General features: G+C 45.1%; 1 pseudogene; it reads left to right on the top strand.

Moving 5' to 3' along the window:
- The first annotated feature begins 2,025 nt into the window (after positions 1–2,025).
- LOC126063157 (ribonuclease P protein subunit p30-like) lies at positions 2,026–11,321 on the top strand (annotated as a pseudogene).
- The last annotated feature ends 942 nt before the right edge of the window (positions 11,322–12,263 follow it).

Genomic DNA, 12,263 nt, shown 5'->3' with positions numbered 1-12,263 from the left:
CAGAGCCCAAGAAATCCATGAACAGGGCCTTGGGCTCTCTCCAGTCGGCCTCGTGGAGGGAGGAGCAAGGGCGACAGGGAGGAGCAGCTCAGCAAGAGCTTCCTTCACACACACCACCTAGGGAAGGGTGAACCCATCCATGCAGGACATGTCCTGGGAAGGCGCTTCTGCTGACACATAGACGATATCAATATCTATTCATCTTGAGATTGGGGGGTGGAGTGGGAAGCACAACTTAGAGATTCCCTCTGGGCCCTCCTTACCCTCGTTATGTCCCTGCTTAAACCTAATGACTTCTGAGATGTAAAAAAGAGCAGATAAGGGGCTCCATTAAAAAAAACACCTTTATGAGACTAAAGGAAACCCCGGTGGCATAGCGGTTAAGTGCTATGGCTTCTAACCAAAGGGTCAGCAGTTCGAATTCTCCAGGCGCTCCTTGAAAACTCTACGGGGCAGTTCTACTCCATCCTATAGGGTCGCTCTGAGTCGGTCGAAATCAAATCGACGGCACTCGGTTTGGTTTTTGGTTTTTTATGAGACTAAAAGGGCAACAAATACTCCTAAACAAAGATGAGAAGACAAGGGGGGCAGGGAAATGAGAGTACTGAAAATGGAACAACCAGAAGGCAGTCAACAAGAATGCCGACACGCTGTGAAAAACATGACTAATGTCACTGAACAACTTGTGTAGAAATTGTCATACGGGAACCTAATTGCTCAGTAAACTTCCACCAAAAACACAAGAAAATATTATTTTAAAGATAAAGAAATAAATACAAAGAACAGATTAGACCCAGAGAGAAGCAACACAGTTCGGGGAAAGACAGATGCTACCTGGAGATCCTTAAGGAGCTGAGGAACGCTGGGGTTACAGAAGCTAAGACGGGTATCTTCCCCAGAGCTGACAGGGAGTAAGCCTTCCCTCCGCTACAGCCAGTGCCCTGAATTTGGACTTCTAGCCTCCCGGACTGTGAGGAAATAAATTTCTGCTCTGTAAAACCACCCACTTACCGTACCTGTGTTACAGTCCAGGTAGTCCTGCAAGATCTGTGCTATGGTGCACTGGGTCTAAGGCACCTTACGGGGGGTTAGGGACCAAGTGCTGGGTAAACTCCTTTCCAGGCCTCACAGTCTCCTTCCTAAAGAACTGCTAACATTGCTGGAGTGCTTACTATGCGTCGAGCATTGCTCTGAAGGGCTCAGTTCTCTTTATTCTCACTATTGTTGTTAGTGCTGCCACTGAATTGGCCCCTGCTTCATGGCAATCCCACACACCACAGGATCGGACTGTTGTGATCCACAGGGTTTTCAATGGCTGATTTTTCAGACGTAGATCACCAGGTCTTTCTTTTTAATCCGTCTTAGTCTAGAAGCTCCACTGTAACCTGTTCAGGATCACAGCAACACACAAGCCTTTGCTGGCAGACAGGTGGCAGCTGCCCTTGAGGTGCGTTGGCTGGGAATTGAACCCAGGTCTTCTGCATAAAAGGCGAGAATTCTACCACTGAACCACCCCCCCCCCCACACCCCACCATGAACTATTTCCCCATTTTCGCGATGGGAGAAATAAGGCATGTAGTGGTTATATAATTTGCCTAAGACCACAGAAGTGGGACTTGCAGCTAGGCAGTAGGCTGCAGAGCAGAACTCTTACTCAGAACATCACATTGCCACCAGGGTTCCAAAGAAGACCAGCGTGTTCCCACTTCCAGCACGAGGAAAAGATGCCAAGTGCTACAGCAGAAAAAACAACTCGGAGTGAGGCCCTGGCAGGAGGTGAGGTGGGGTGAGGGAGTGCATGCTTCTAAATCAAATATTTTTTTTTTATTCATCACACTTTTTGACCCATCAGTTGCTGTCTAGTAGAAGACTGAGAGTTCCTTCAGCTTGGGCTTAGCAGGACATTCAGTGACTTGGAATCAGGATATCCGGGTTTGAACTTATGTGACTTTGGGCAAGTTGCTTCCCTCTGACTTCATTTTCCCATTCTGTAAAATGAGAGGATGGGTAGCAGGTTATCAAGGTATGACCAGTTTTGTGGTTCCCCTGTTATTTAATGGAGATCAGAGGAGTCTTGGCAGCTCCTCCTTCAAACGCACAGAAGAACCCAAGAGCCATCGTTTCCAAGCCACAGGTAAACCCGTATTTTCCTTCCCCAGAGCCCCAGGGTGGAGGTCCAAGGGGCAGGGGTAGGGACAAGGGCTGGAGGGCTCTGAGCCAGTACAGGAGAGGCTGGGGCAGAACTAAACCGTCTCTGCTCCCCTCTCTGCACAGGCGGCAGCCTGCCCAGCAGCAGGAGTCCAGAACCCCAGGAAGATATGGTGATAACCATTTTTGAAATATTCTGGCCTGAGTCCCTGGGCTCACCCAAACATGCAGAAATCTGTCCGTTCCCCCAGGCACTTGGCCTATTACCCAAAATCCTCCCTGGGCTGGGAATTGGCCCTCCAGGCTCTAGCTTTGGCTCCTATGTTGTATGGCCCTAGCCAGCTTGCTAAACCTTTCTGAGTTTTGGATTGAACTTCTATGGATCAGAATAGACTGTCCCCGCCATCCCCGCCCCCCCCCCCCCCGCCCCAGTCCTGAAAGAATCTGGTGACAACAAAAATGAAGGCTCAGATCTTCAGAGTTGGGTCATCAGTAACTGTGGACGATTCATATTCTCCTCGTTTCCAAGTCATCACTACAATGCAGTATTCATTCATTTCTTTGAGTATTCATTCATTCAACAAATATTAAGTGCATCAGGCCCTGGGAGATAGGATTTTGAGCAAGATACAGATGCTGCCCTTAAGCAGCTTGAATTCTAGAGAGGAGTCCCAGACAAGAAAACAGGCTTTCCCAAAAGAGTGTCAGAGGAGAACAGCTAGCAGGCCTGTTCTACCTGTGCCTACCAGGGGAGTTCAGTCTCATCCTTCAAAGGGTAAGGCTGCTGGAACCTGAGGTGCCTCTAGGACAGGGGTTAGGTCCCCCAGAGATACCCAATCCTGACCACCTCTTTTCACTCTTCCACCCCATCTCTTGTTCTTGGCTACTGCTGGCCGTAGCTTCCCCTCTCCTTTCCACCTCCCCTCTGCAATCCAGAAACACCCCAGAATAACCTTTCCCCTACTCTCATTGCATCCCTCCCAGCCCCCTTTCCCTACAGGACTCACCCTGACAGAGCTGTCCACCATTCTCCCTCAACAAGCAGCATCGATGGTGAGCCATGTTGCAGAGGGAATAGAAGCGTGGACTCAAAGAATTCAGGTCCAAGAACCGGACATGCTTGTTGTGTGGCCTTAGCTAAGTCAGGCAACCTCCTGCTTTCTGAGCGTCCGTCTCTCAGCTGCAAAAGGGGATAATGCTACCCTGCCCACCTCAAAGGCAGGTTGTGAGAGTAGGTAGGCAAAGAATGAGGAAGCACTTGGTAGATTACACGGGAAGATGGTGCTAATGAAGGTTGTGCAGGCATAGATATTGCTTATATCTTCTCCACTGATGTATTTTTAAGGCCCTACTGGAGTCTGGCAAGTAGACGTTTATGTTCAAGGGTTTGCCTCTTCAGGGCTGACAGACAGGGAGGGACTGGAGAAGTGGAAGGGGAAGCTGGTTTCCTCAAAAACAAGTTTTCCAGAGAATCTTCCAGAAGGACACTTCCAGGGAGAGGTGACATCAGAGACCTAGAAAGAGGGCCTCTCTTTGCAAAATAGAAATGGACATGTCTGCTAAAGGCCTCCAACAACTTTCTGTTGCACTTGGGAAAAAGTTGAGATGCCACCTCACTCTTTGTAAGGTGGCAATTACTCTGTCCAGCTCCTGCCAATCTCTTGAACCTTACTTGGTATCTTCGGAGGAAGGCCTTAACTAGCGTCTTCTTTCACTTCCTTGAACACAAACACACCAAGCTCTTTCCTCCCTCAGAGCCTTTGTATGTCCTGCTCTCTCAGCTTCTCACGGGATTCTTCCCACTTCAGGATGCTGTTGGTTCCTTTGCATCTTCTAGGTCTTAGCTGAGAAATGTCATCACCGCCCTGGCAGCTCCCACCTGTTACATCCCATTGCATGCACTCTTTACCTTCAAAGTCTTTGTAACAATCTGTAATTCCATGTATTTCATTGTTTATTTTCTGCCTTCTGCACTAGAATGTTGGTTCCATAAAGACTGAGTGAGTTCATTATATCTGCAATGCCTAAATGTCTGCTGAGTGAGTGAACAAACAGATATGCTTTCTACTACCTGGCAGACACAACAGGTGAAATGGGAAAGCAATCCCCTAGCGTCTCCTGTCAACCAGGAAGTCCTTGAGATCTGGCTCAACTCCAGCTTGATAGGGTATTTCCTCTCATTTGGCTTCCGAGGCACCTGCCTTCTGCGCAACAACTATTCGGACACTTGAAATGTGCCACCTCAGTTCCTTCCTCTTTGCAAATGCCACATTAAAGAGGATGCCTTAGTCATCTGGTGCTGCTGTAACAGAAATACCACGAGTGGGTGGCTTTAACAAACAAATTTATTTTCTCACAGTTTAGGAGGCTAGAAGTCCAAATTCAGAGTGCTGGCTCTAGGGGAAGCCTTTATCTCTAGCTGTCAGCTCTGGAGGAAGGTCCTCATCTCCTCAGAGCATCTGCTCCTTCATGTGGCTTGGCATCTCTCTTCCCCCATATCTGCTCTGATCAATTGCTTGTTTAATCTCTTTTATATCTCCGAAGAGATTGACTCAAGACAACCCTACACTTATTCTGCCTCATTAACAAAACAAAGACAACCCATTCCCAAATGAGATTATAACCGCAGGCATAGAGTTTAGGATTTACAACACATATTTTTGGGGGGGACACAATTCAATTCATAACAGAGGATGAAACAATTGAGTCTCTGCCTGCCTGGTGTGCCTGCTTACCTCTCTAACTGCATCACACATCCCTCTCCCCCTTACTCCATGTGCTCTAGCCACATGGGCCTCTTTCAGATGTTTAAACATAGTACCGCAGGCCCTTTGCATGTGAGGTAGCCTCTGCCCAGAGTGCTTCCCACCCCATCCGTGGCCCCTGACTGAGTTCAGGACTCAGCTTACATGTCACTTCCATGGGGAATCTTGTCCTGCCACCTCTCCCCAAGATGGGGACCTCCCATTACATATCCCACAGCACCCTATACTACTTCATCTGGGTGACTGATTAATATCTGCTGGCCCCCACCAGCACCTCAAGGACAGAGATCATAATGATTTTGCTTCCCCAGTGCCTATAGTAGCTGCTCAATAAATATTTGTTGCCTGATTATCAATCTAGCCGATTTGTGTAGGCTGTGGTCTTAGGCCTGGAATGAGGCCAAAGCAAGATGTCACAACATCGATTGTGCTGTAATTCCACCATCTTACTAGAGATATGCTAACAAAGAGCAGGGCAGGCAGCTTATGTTTTGAGTACCATCATCAGCTGAGAAAACTGCCCCACCCAGGAATCTTCCCTTCTCCAAGGCAGGCCTGTAGTTATGGAACCACCTGAGGCCATGAGGGTGGGTTGATCTCAATATGTAATTCCTTTCACCTAACCCCAGATAGTTTCTTTTCTTTCTTTCCTGCTTTTTAAGGACCTTTCGATTCCTTCACGTATGATGTTCTTGATGTTATCTCACAACTTGTCTGGTCATTGGTGTTCAAAGCATTAAACCCATTTTTGAGATGGTATCTAAAATTCAGGTGGGATATATTCAAGGTCGTACTTTGGCTCTTGTTGACTTGTTTTAGTTTTCTTCAGCTTCAGCTTGAACTTGAACTTGCATTGGGCAACCGATGATCTGCTCTGTAGTTAGCCCCTTGCCTTGTTCTGACTGATGATACTGAGCTTCTTTCTTCATCATCTCTTTCCACAGATGTAGTTGATTAGATTCCTGTGCATGTTATCAGGAGGGAGTGACACAGTTACATTCTCAGGAATGTAGAAGCAGAAGCTTGTAACAAAGTGGAGTGGGGTCTGCTCCTAGGCCAGCGGCCCTAAATATACCAGGCACCTCTGTTCTGAAGCTCTTATTCAAGGTGGTTGTTGCAGCCACTGTGTCAATCTATCTTATTGAGGGTCTTCCTTTTAGCTGACCCTTTACCAAGCATGGCTTCCTTCTCCAGGGACTGGTCCCTGTTGATAACATGTCCAAAGTATGTAAGATGAAGTTTCACCAGCCTTGTTTCTAAGGAACATTCTGGGTGTACTTCTTCCCAGACAAATCTCTTCATTCTTCTGGCAGTCTATGGTATATTCAACATTCATCGCTAACACCATAATTCAAAAGCATCGATGCTTCTTTGGTCTTCTTTATTTGCTGTCTAGCTTTCATATGCACATGAGGCGACTGAAAATACCATGGCTTAGATCAGGTGCACCTTAGTCCTAAAAGTGACATCTTGGCTTTTTAACACTTTAAAGAGGTCTTTTGCAGCAGATTTGCCCAATGCAATGCATTGTTTGATTTCTTGACGGCTGCTTCCATGGGGATTGATTGTAGATCCAATAAAATGAAATCCTTGACAACTTCAATATTTTCTCCTTTTATTATGATATTGCCTATTGGTCCAGTTGTGAGGATTTTTGTTTTCTTTATGTTGATGTGTAATCCAACATGAAAACGGCACATAAAAAGCCTTTACCGATGCTGCTTTTAAACAAACACCTTATGGGAATAGTTTCCTTGATACAAAGAACTTAAAATCCATTGCTGTCAAGTCAATTCTGACTCATAGTGACCCTATAGGACAGAGTGGAGGTGCCCCATAGAGTTTCCAAGGAGCACCTGGTGGATTCGAACTGCCTGACTTTTGGTTAGCAGCTGACCGTTTAACCACTTCGCCACCAGGGCTCCACAAAGAATTTAGGGTCATGGTTTTGTGGATTTCTTCAAATAATTGGCCTAATATTGTTGTTAATATTTCCATTCTACCTCTTACTTTGCTGTCCAGATTTCTGGCTTTCATGGAAGTTGGCATAACCCACATAGGCCATTGCCCTTAGGTGCCCTTTTGAACCTTGAACCTTGGAAAAACTGGTGCCTAAAAGCCACTTTTGAGTCAAACTATGGCCAGATAAACTAGTAAACCCATTTTGCTCTGGGCCTTGTGCTTTTTTGAAGAATTCAGTCTGTTTTGGGAATCAGATTCCAAAGATCAGGCTAGGGGTAATGTTTAGGGTAAATCGTCAATTATTTTAATTGGCCTTCAAAACAATGTTGTATAAAATAACTGTCTAATGTTTGTAATCAAACTGTCACCCCTCCCACCCCCACCCCTCTCTATGCAGAAAACTATGTATCTTGAAGAAACGAGGTTCTCAGAGGAGATTGACCTCATACCTTGAGTCAACCTTTTGGAAAACCAAGCAGTTTCTCCAATGTGGTCTTGCCCTGCGCTTACCCTAATTTAAAATCACAGAAGCAGAGTGTCTGAGCAGAAGCAGACACACTTATAAGGGTGATCAAAGAATTTGTATGAAAATTCATGATCAGAAAGAGGGAATGTGTGAGGGCACCCTAAAACTGCATATCCCAGGTTGTTAATGAGTCTTCCTCCAATCCTGCTGCCACATTTTTCTTCATATAGTCCAGTTTCTTGGGTTATTTGCTCAGCATACAGTTTAAATAAGTATGGGGAAAGGATACAACCCTGACGTACACCTTTCCTGATTTTAAACCACGCAGCATCCCCTTGTTCTGTTCCAACAACTGCCTCTTGTTCTATGTATAGGTTCCTCATGAACACAATTAAATGTTCTGGAATTCCCATTCTTCACAATGTTATCGGTAATTTGTTATAATCCACACAGTCAAATACCTTTTCATAGTCAATAAAACACAGGTAAACATCTTTCTGGTATTCTCTGCTTTCAGTCAAGACCCTCCTGACATCAGTAATGATATCTCTTATTTCACATCCTCTTTGGAATCCAGCTTGAATTTCTGGCAGTTTCCTGTCGATGTAATGCTAACCATTTTTGAAAGATCTTCAGCAAAATTTTACTTAAATGTGATATTCATGATATTGTTTGATAATTTCCACATTCTGTTGCATCATCTTTCTTGGAATGGGCACAAATATGAGTCTCTTCCTATTGGTTGGACAGGTAGCTGTCTTCCAAATTTCTTGGCATAGCCAAGTGAGAACCTCCAGCGCTGCATCCATTTGTTGAAACATCTCAATTTGTATTCTGTCAATTCTTGGAGCCTTGTTTTTCACCAATACCTTCAGTACAGCTTGGACTTCTTCCTTCAATACCATCGATTCTTGATCATATGCTACCTCCTGAAATGGCTGAATGTTGACCAATTCTTTTTGGTAAAGTGACTCGTCATTCCAATATTTTGCCTGTAGAATCCTTCAATATTGCAACTCAAGGCTTTAATTTTTTCTTCAGTTCTTTCAGCTTGAGAAATGCTGAGTATGTTCTTCCCTTTTGGTTTTCTCACTCCAGGTCTTTACACATTTCATTATAATACTTTAACAACCTGAGATATGCAGATGACACAACCTTGCTTGCTGAAAGTGAAAAGGACTTGAAGTACTTACTGATGAAGATCAAAGGCTACAGCCTTCAGTATGGATTACACCTCAGCATAAAGAAAACAAAAATTCTCACAGGTGGACCAATAAGCAACATCACGATAACTGGAGAAAAGATTGAAGTTGTCAAGGATTTCATTTACTTGGATCCACAATCAATGCCCATGGAAGCAGCAGTCAAGAAATTTAACGACACACTGCTTTGAGCAAATCTGCTGCAAAAGATCTTGTTAAAGTGTTGAAAAGCAAAGATGTCACTTTGAGGGCTAAGGTATGCCTGATTCAAGCCATGATATTTTCAGTCGCCTCATATGTATGCAAAAGCTGACCAATGAATAAGGAAGACCGAAGAACTGATGCCTTTGAATTATGGTGTTGGCAAAGAATATTGAACATATTATGGACTGCCAGGAGAACAAACAAGTCTGTCTTGGAAGAAGTACAGCCAGAATGCTCCTTAGATGTAAAGATGGTGAGGCTTCTTCTCATGTACTTCGGACATGTTATGAGCAGGGACCAGTTCCTGGAGAAGGACATCATGCTTGGCAGAGTAGAGGGAAAGTGCAAAAGAGGAAGACCCTCGATGAGATGGATTGACACAGTAGCTGCAACAATGGGCTGAAACACAGCAATGATTGTGAGGATGGGGCAGGACTGGCCAGTGTTTCGTTCTGTTGTACATAGGGTCACCATGGGTTGGAAGCAACTCAATGGCACCTAACAACAACACCCTAAAACTGAGGCACTTGGCCTAACTAAAATGTCTGACACAAGGTCTGGCTGGGACTCCATTTTGTCTCAGTCTCCACTTCTGCTTCTGAGAAAGTGACCCATGACTAAAACCAAACCCATTGTCGTCAAATCGATTCCGACTGGTAGCGACCCAATAGGACAGAGTAGAACTGCCCAATGGAGTTTCCAAGGAGCACCTGGGGGACTCGAACTGCCAACCTCTTGGTTAGCAGCTATAGCACTTAACCACTAAGCCATCAGGTTTTCCGACCCATGACTACTGGTGGGTAAACTAGGGAAGGGTAGCTTGCCCTGGGGAAGAACACTTAGTATGGTTTAAATAGATTAACTGAAGACCTCCAACAAAAGGGATCCATCCTGTATCTAATCATGTATCCTTTACAACTCTTTACTGAATGTTTTTCTTACGCTTTTGGTCATTCAGGAGGTCTCTTGCTTTAGGCCACCTCTACTTTAGATTGTCTTGCAAAAATGTCAACCAGTAAGTACTGTCAATTCTTAATCCAATGTTCTAAAGAATATTTTTCGCAGGTGAGAGAGGCCTTTGATAAATGGAAACTAGACTCTCCTGCCTGCCTGATTTCACCCCAACAGATTATATACACTGGTGTTTATGTACAAATGTGTATTTTTCTTGTGAACTTTCAAAGAGCTCTGGGACATCCCCTACCTACAAAAAGGTTAAGAACCAGTGGTGTAACTCATGTTACTTAGTGTAAATAAGCAGCAGCCTGACGTACTCATCAGTCTCTCCTGCCTATTTGGGTGAGTAAGGCCCCAGCACGTGGCCATCTCTGGCCCAAGTGATAAGCCTGGTTTCCTGGACCACATGACCCGACCAAGGCACAGCCCACCCGGTACAGCTCCTCTCAGCCACTCAGCCACTGCTCTCAGAAGACTGAATATATAGAAACACACATACCCGCACTCACATCAACATCCTTAGCTCTAAAACTGCTCCTGACCCCAGGGAGACACTTTGATTTGTCCTTCCAGTACTGATCATCATGGCTACAAGCTGAGGGCTTTTGTGTATCCTAGGCCCTGGGTGGTGCAAACAGTAAATGCTGCTGATAACTGAAAGGTTGGAGGTTTGAATCCACATAGAGAAAGGCCTGGTGGTCTACTTCCAAAAAATCGCCTCTGAAAACTCTATGGAGAAGGCTTTGCACAGCTTGTGGAGAGTGCCACTCACCTTGGCTGTTCAGTTGTTGCCATTAGTTTATTGACTTTAAAGTAAGGAAACAGGAAATTGAAAATCCAGTAGCTGTTTCAGAACTCTTCACAACTTTGCCAGTTGTACCGGGAAAATCCAGATCAATCAAAATTTTAACTAGACTGACAATTATGGTTGCGGATCCCTCTCACTGCAACGTTTTGAGAGCAACTTCTTCAAGGGTTCGCCTGTAGGATAATGTTGCAGTTTTTCCAAAGACAGAAGAACATTTTCCTGTTACTTGCACACACTTAGATGTGGATTCAGTCTTAGTTCAAAAGGCTTCCTTATTAATGTGGAATTCTGGCCATTTTCTAGATGACTTTGCCTGAATAAATCCACACACCATCCTGTGTTCTTGGTTGGGAGGAGACAATAGCATGTGATGCTAAGGACAAGTTCATAGAGTGGACAGCAATGCACAGCACATTATTCTCATGTCCCATAGCAATGGTAATTGACCAAGGCATAGGCTTTGAACTTGTCTGCAGCCCTGCCATAAAAGACTCCACATTGAGAAGGTACACAATTTCCAATGCTCTCAATTTGATGCAGGTCTGCAAAGCAAAGAATGCAATTATGTCTACTGCTGCAGAAGGGCCTTTTGAAATAAGAGGACCATATGACATGGCAAACAGAGTTGCTATTTGGGCTGTCTGAAAGTGTTGCCAAGGCTGCGGTGTCCACCAACTGCAGTGCAACACTTACTTCACAGAGAAACTAGAAAAACTCCTTTTGGAACTGTTACAGTGAAGAAACCTCGGTCATCAGACGGGGATGATGATTCTCTGCCAGGTTGCAAGAAAGCCAAGTGCGAGAGCTGAAAAGATCCCCCAGTCAGTCTCCCTCAGTGCTCCCTTCTGCCCTTTTTACAGTTCATCAGCTACAATGCAAATAAAGCCTTTGTACGGTTAAAACAACAACAACAACAAATCCTATGGGGCACGGTTCTACTCTGACACTTGGGGTTGCCATGAGTCAGAATCAACTCCACAGCAGTTAGTTTTTTGATTTGGTGTGTTCAGACACTTAGTGCCTACACCCTCATCTCTCTTAATCCCTACAACTAGTCTGTAACTTTAGGAACTGGCCCAAGGTTAGCTGGGAAGAGGTGGGCTTGAATTATAAAAGGGCACCATGGGAGGAGCAGGGTGGGGGTAGTTTGAGGGAAGCTGCATGAGAACTGAAGACCAAACTGCATTAGCTAACATCATTCCTCCTTTGATTCTTTCATCCTACAGATATTTCTTGAGCATCTTCTCTGTGCCAGGTATGTGTTGGGGATTGTGGTAGCCAGCCTCCAAGATGACCCCATGATGTGTGCTCCCTGGTAACCACAGCCTGTGTAGGCCCCTCCCACATGGTATGAGGGCTGGTCTGCATGATCAATGGCATTTGGCAGAAGTGAACGCGTGTCACTTCCAGCATTCGCTTATAAAATATTGTGACTTCTCTTTTGGTTGCTCTGTCACTCTCTTGCTCTCCCTTTTATTTGGATCACTTGTTGTGGGGGAGCAAGCCCCAGGTTATGAGCAGCTCAACAGAGAAGCCCATGAGACAAGGAACTGAAGCCTCTGGCCAAGGGCCAGTGAGGAAGTGAGGCGGTCAGGAACACATGAGTGAGCTCAGACACAGCCTCGCCCACCCTGCTCAAGCCTTGAGATGACTGCAACCTCTTGAATCCACCTGGCCTGCAAAAACACATCCAACACTGTTAATTGTTTTAAGCTACTAATTTTTTTTTTTTTTAAGATAAATACATTTAA

Source organism: Elephas maximus, chromosome 19, assembly GCF_024166365.1.
Source record: "Elephas maximus indicus isolate mEleMax1 chromosome 19, mEleMax1 primary haplotype, whole genome shotgun sequence".
NCBI classification, from domain to species: domain Eukaryota; kingdom Metazoa; phylum Chordata; class Mammalia; order Proboscidea; family Elephantidae; genus Elephas; species Elephas maximus.
This window is presented reverse-complemented; position numbering and strand designations above follow the sequence as displayed.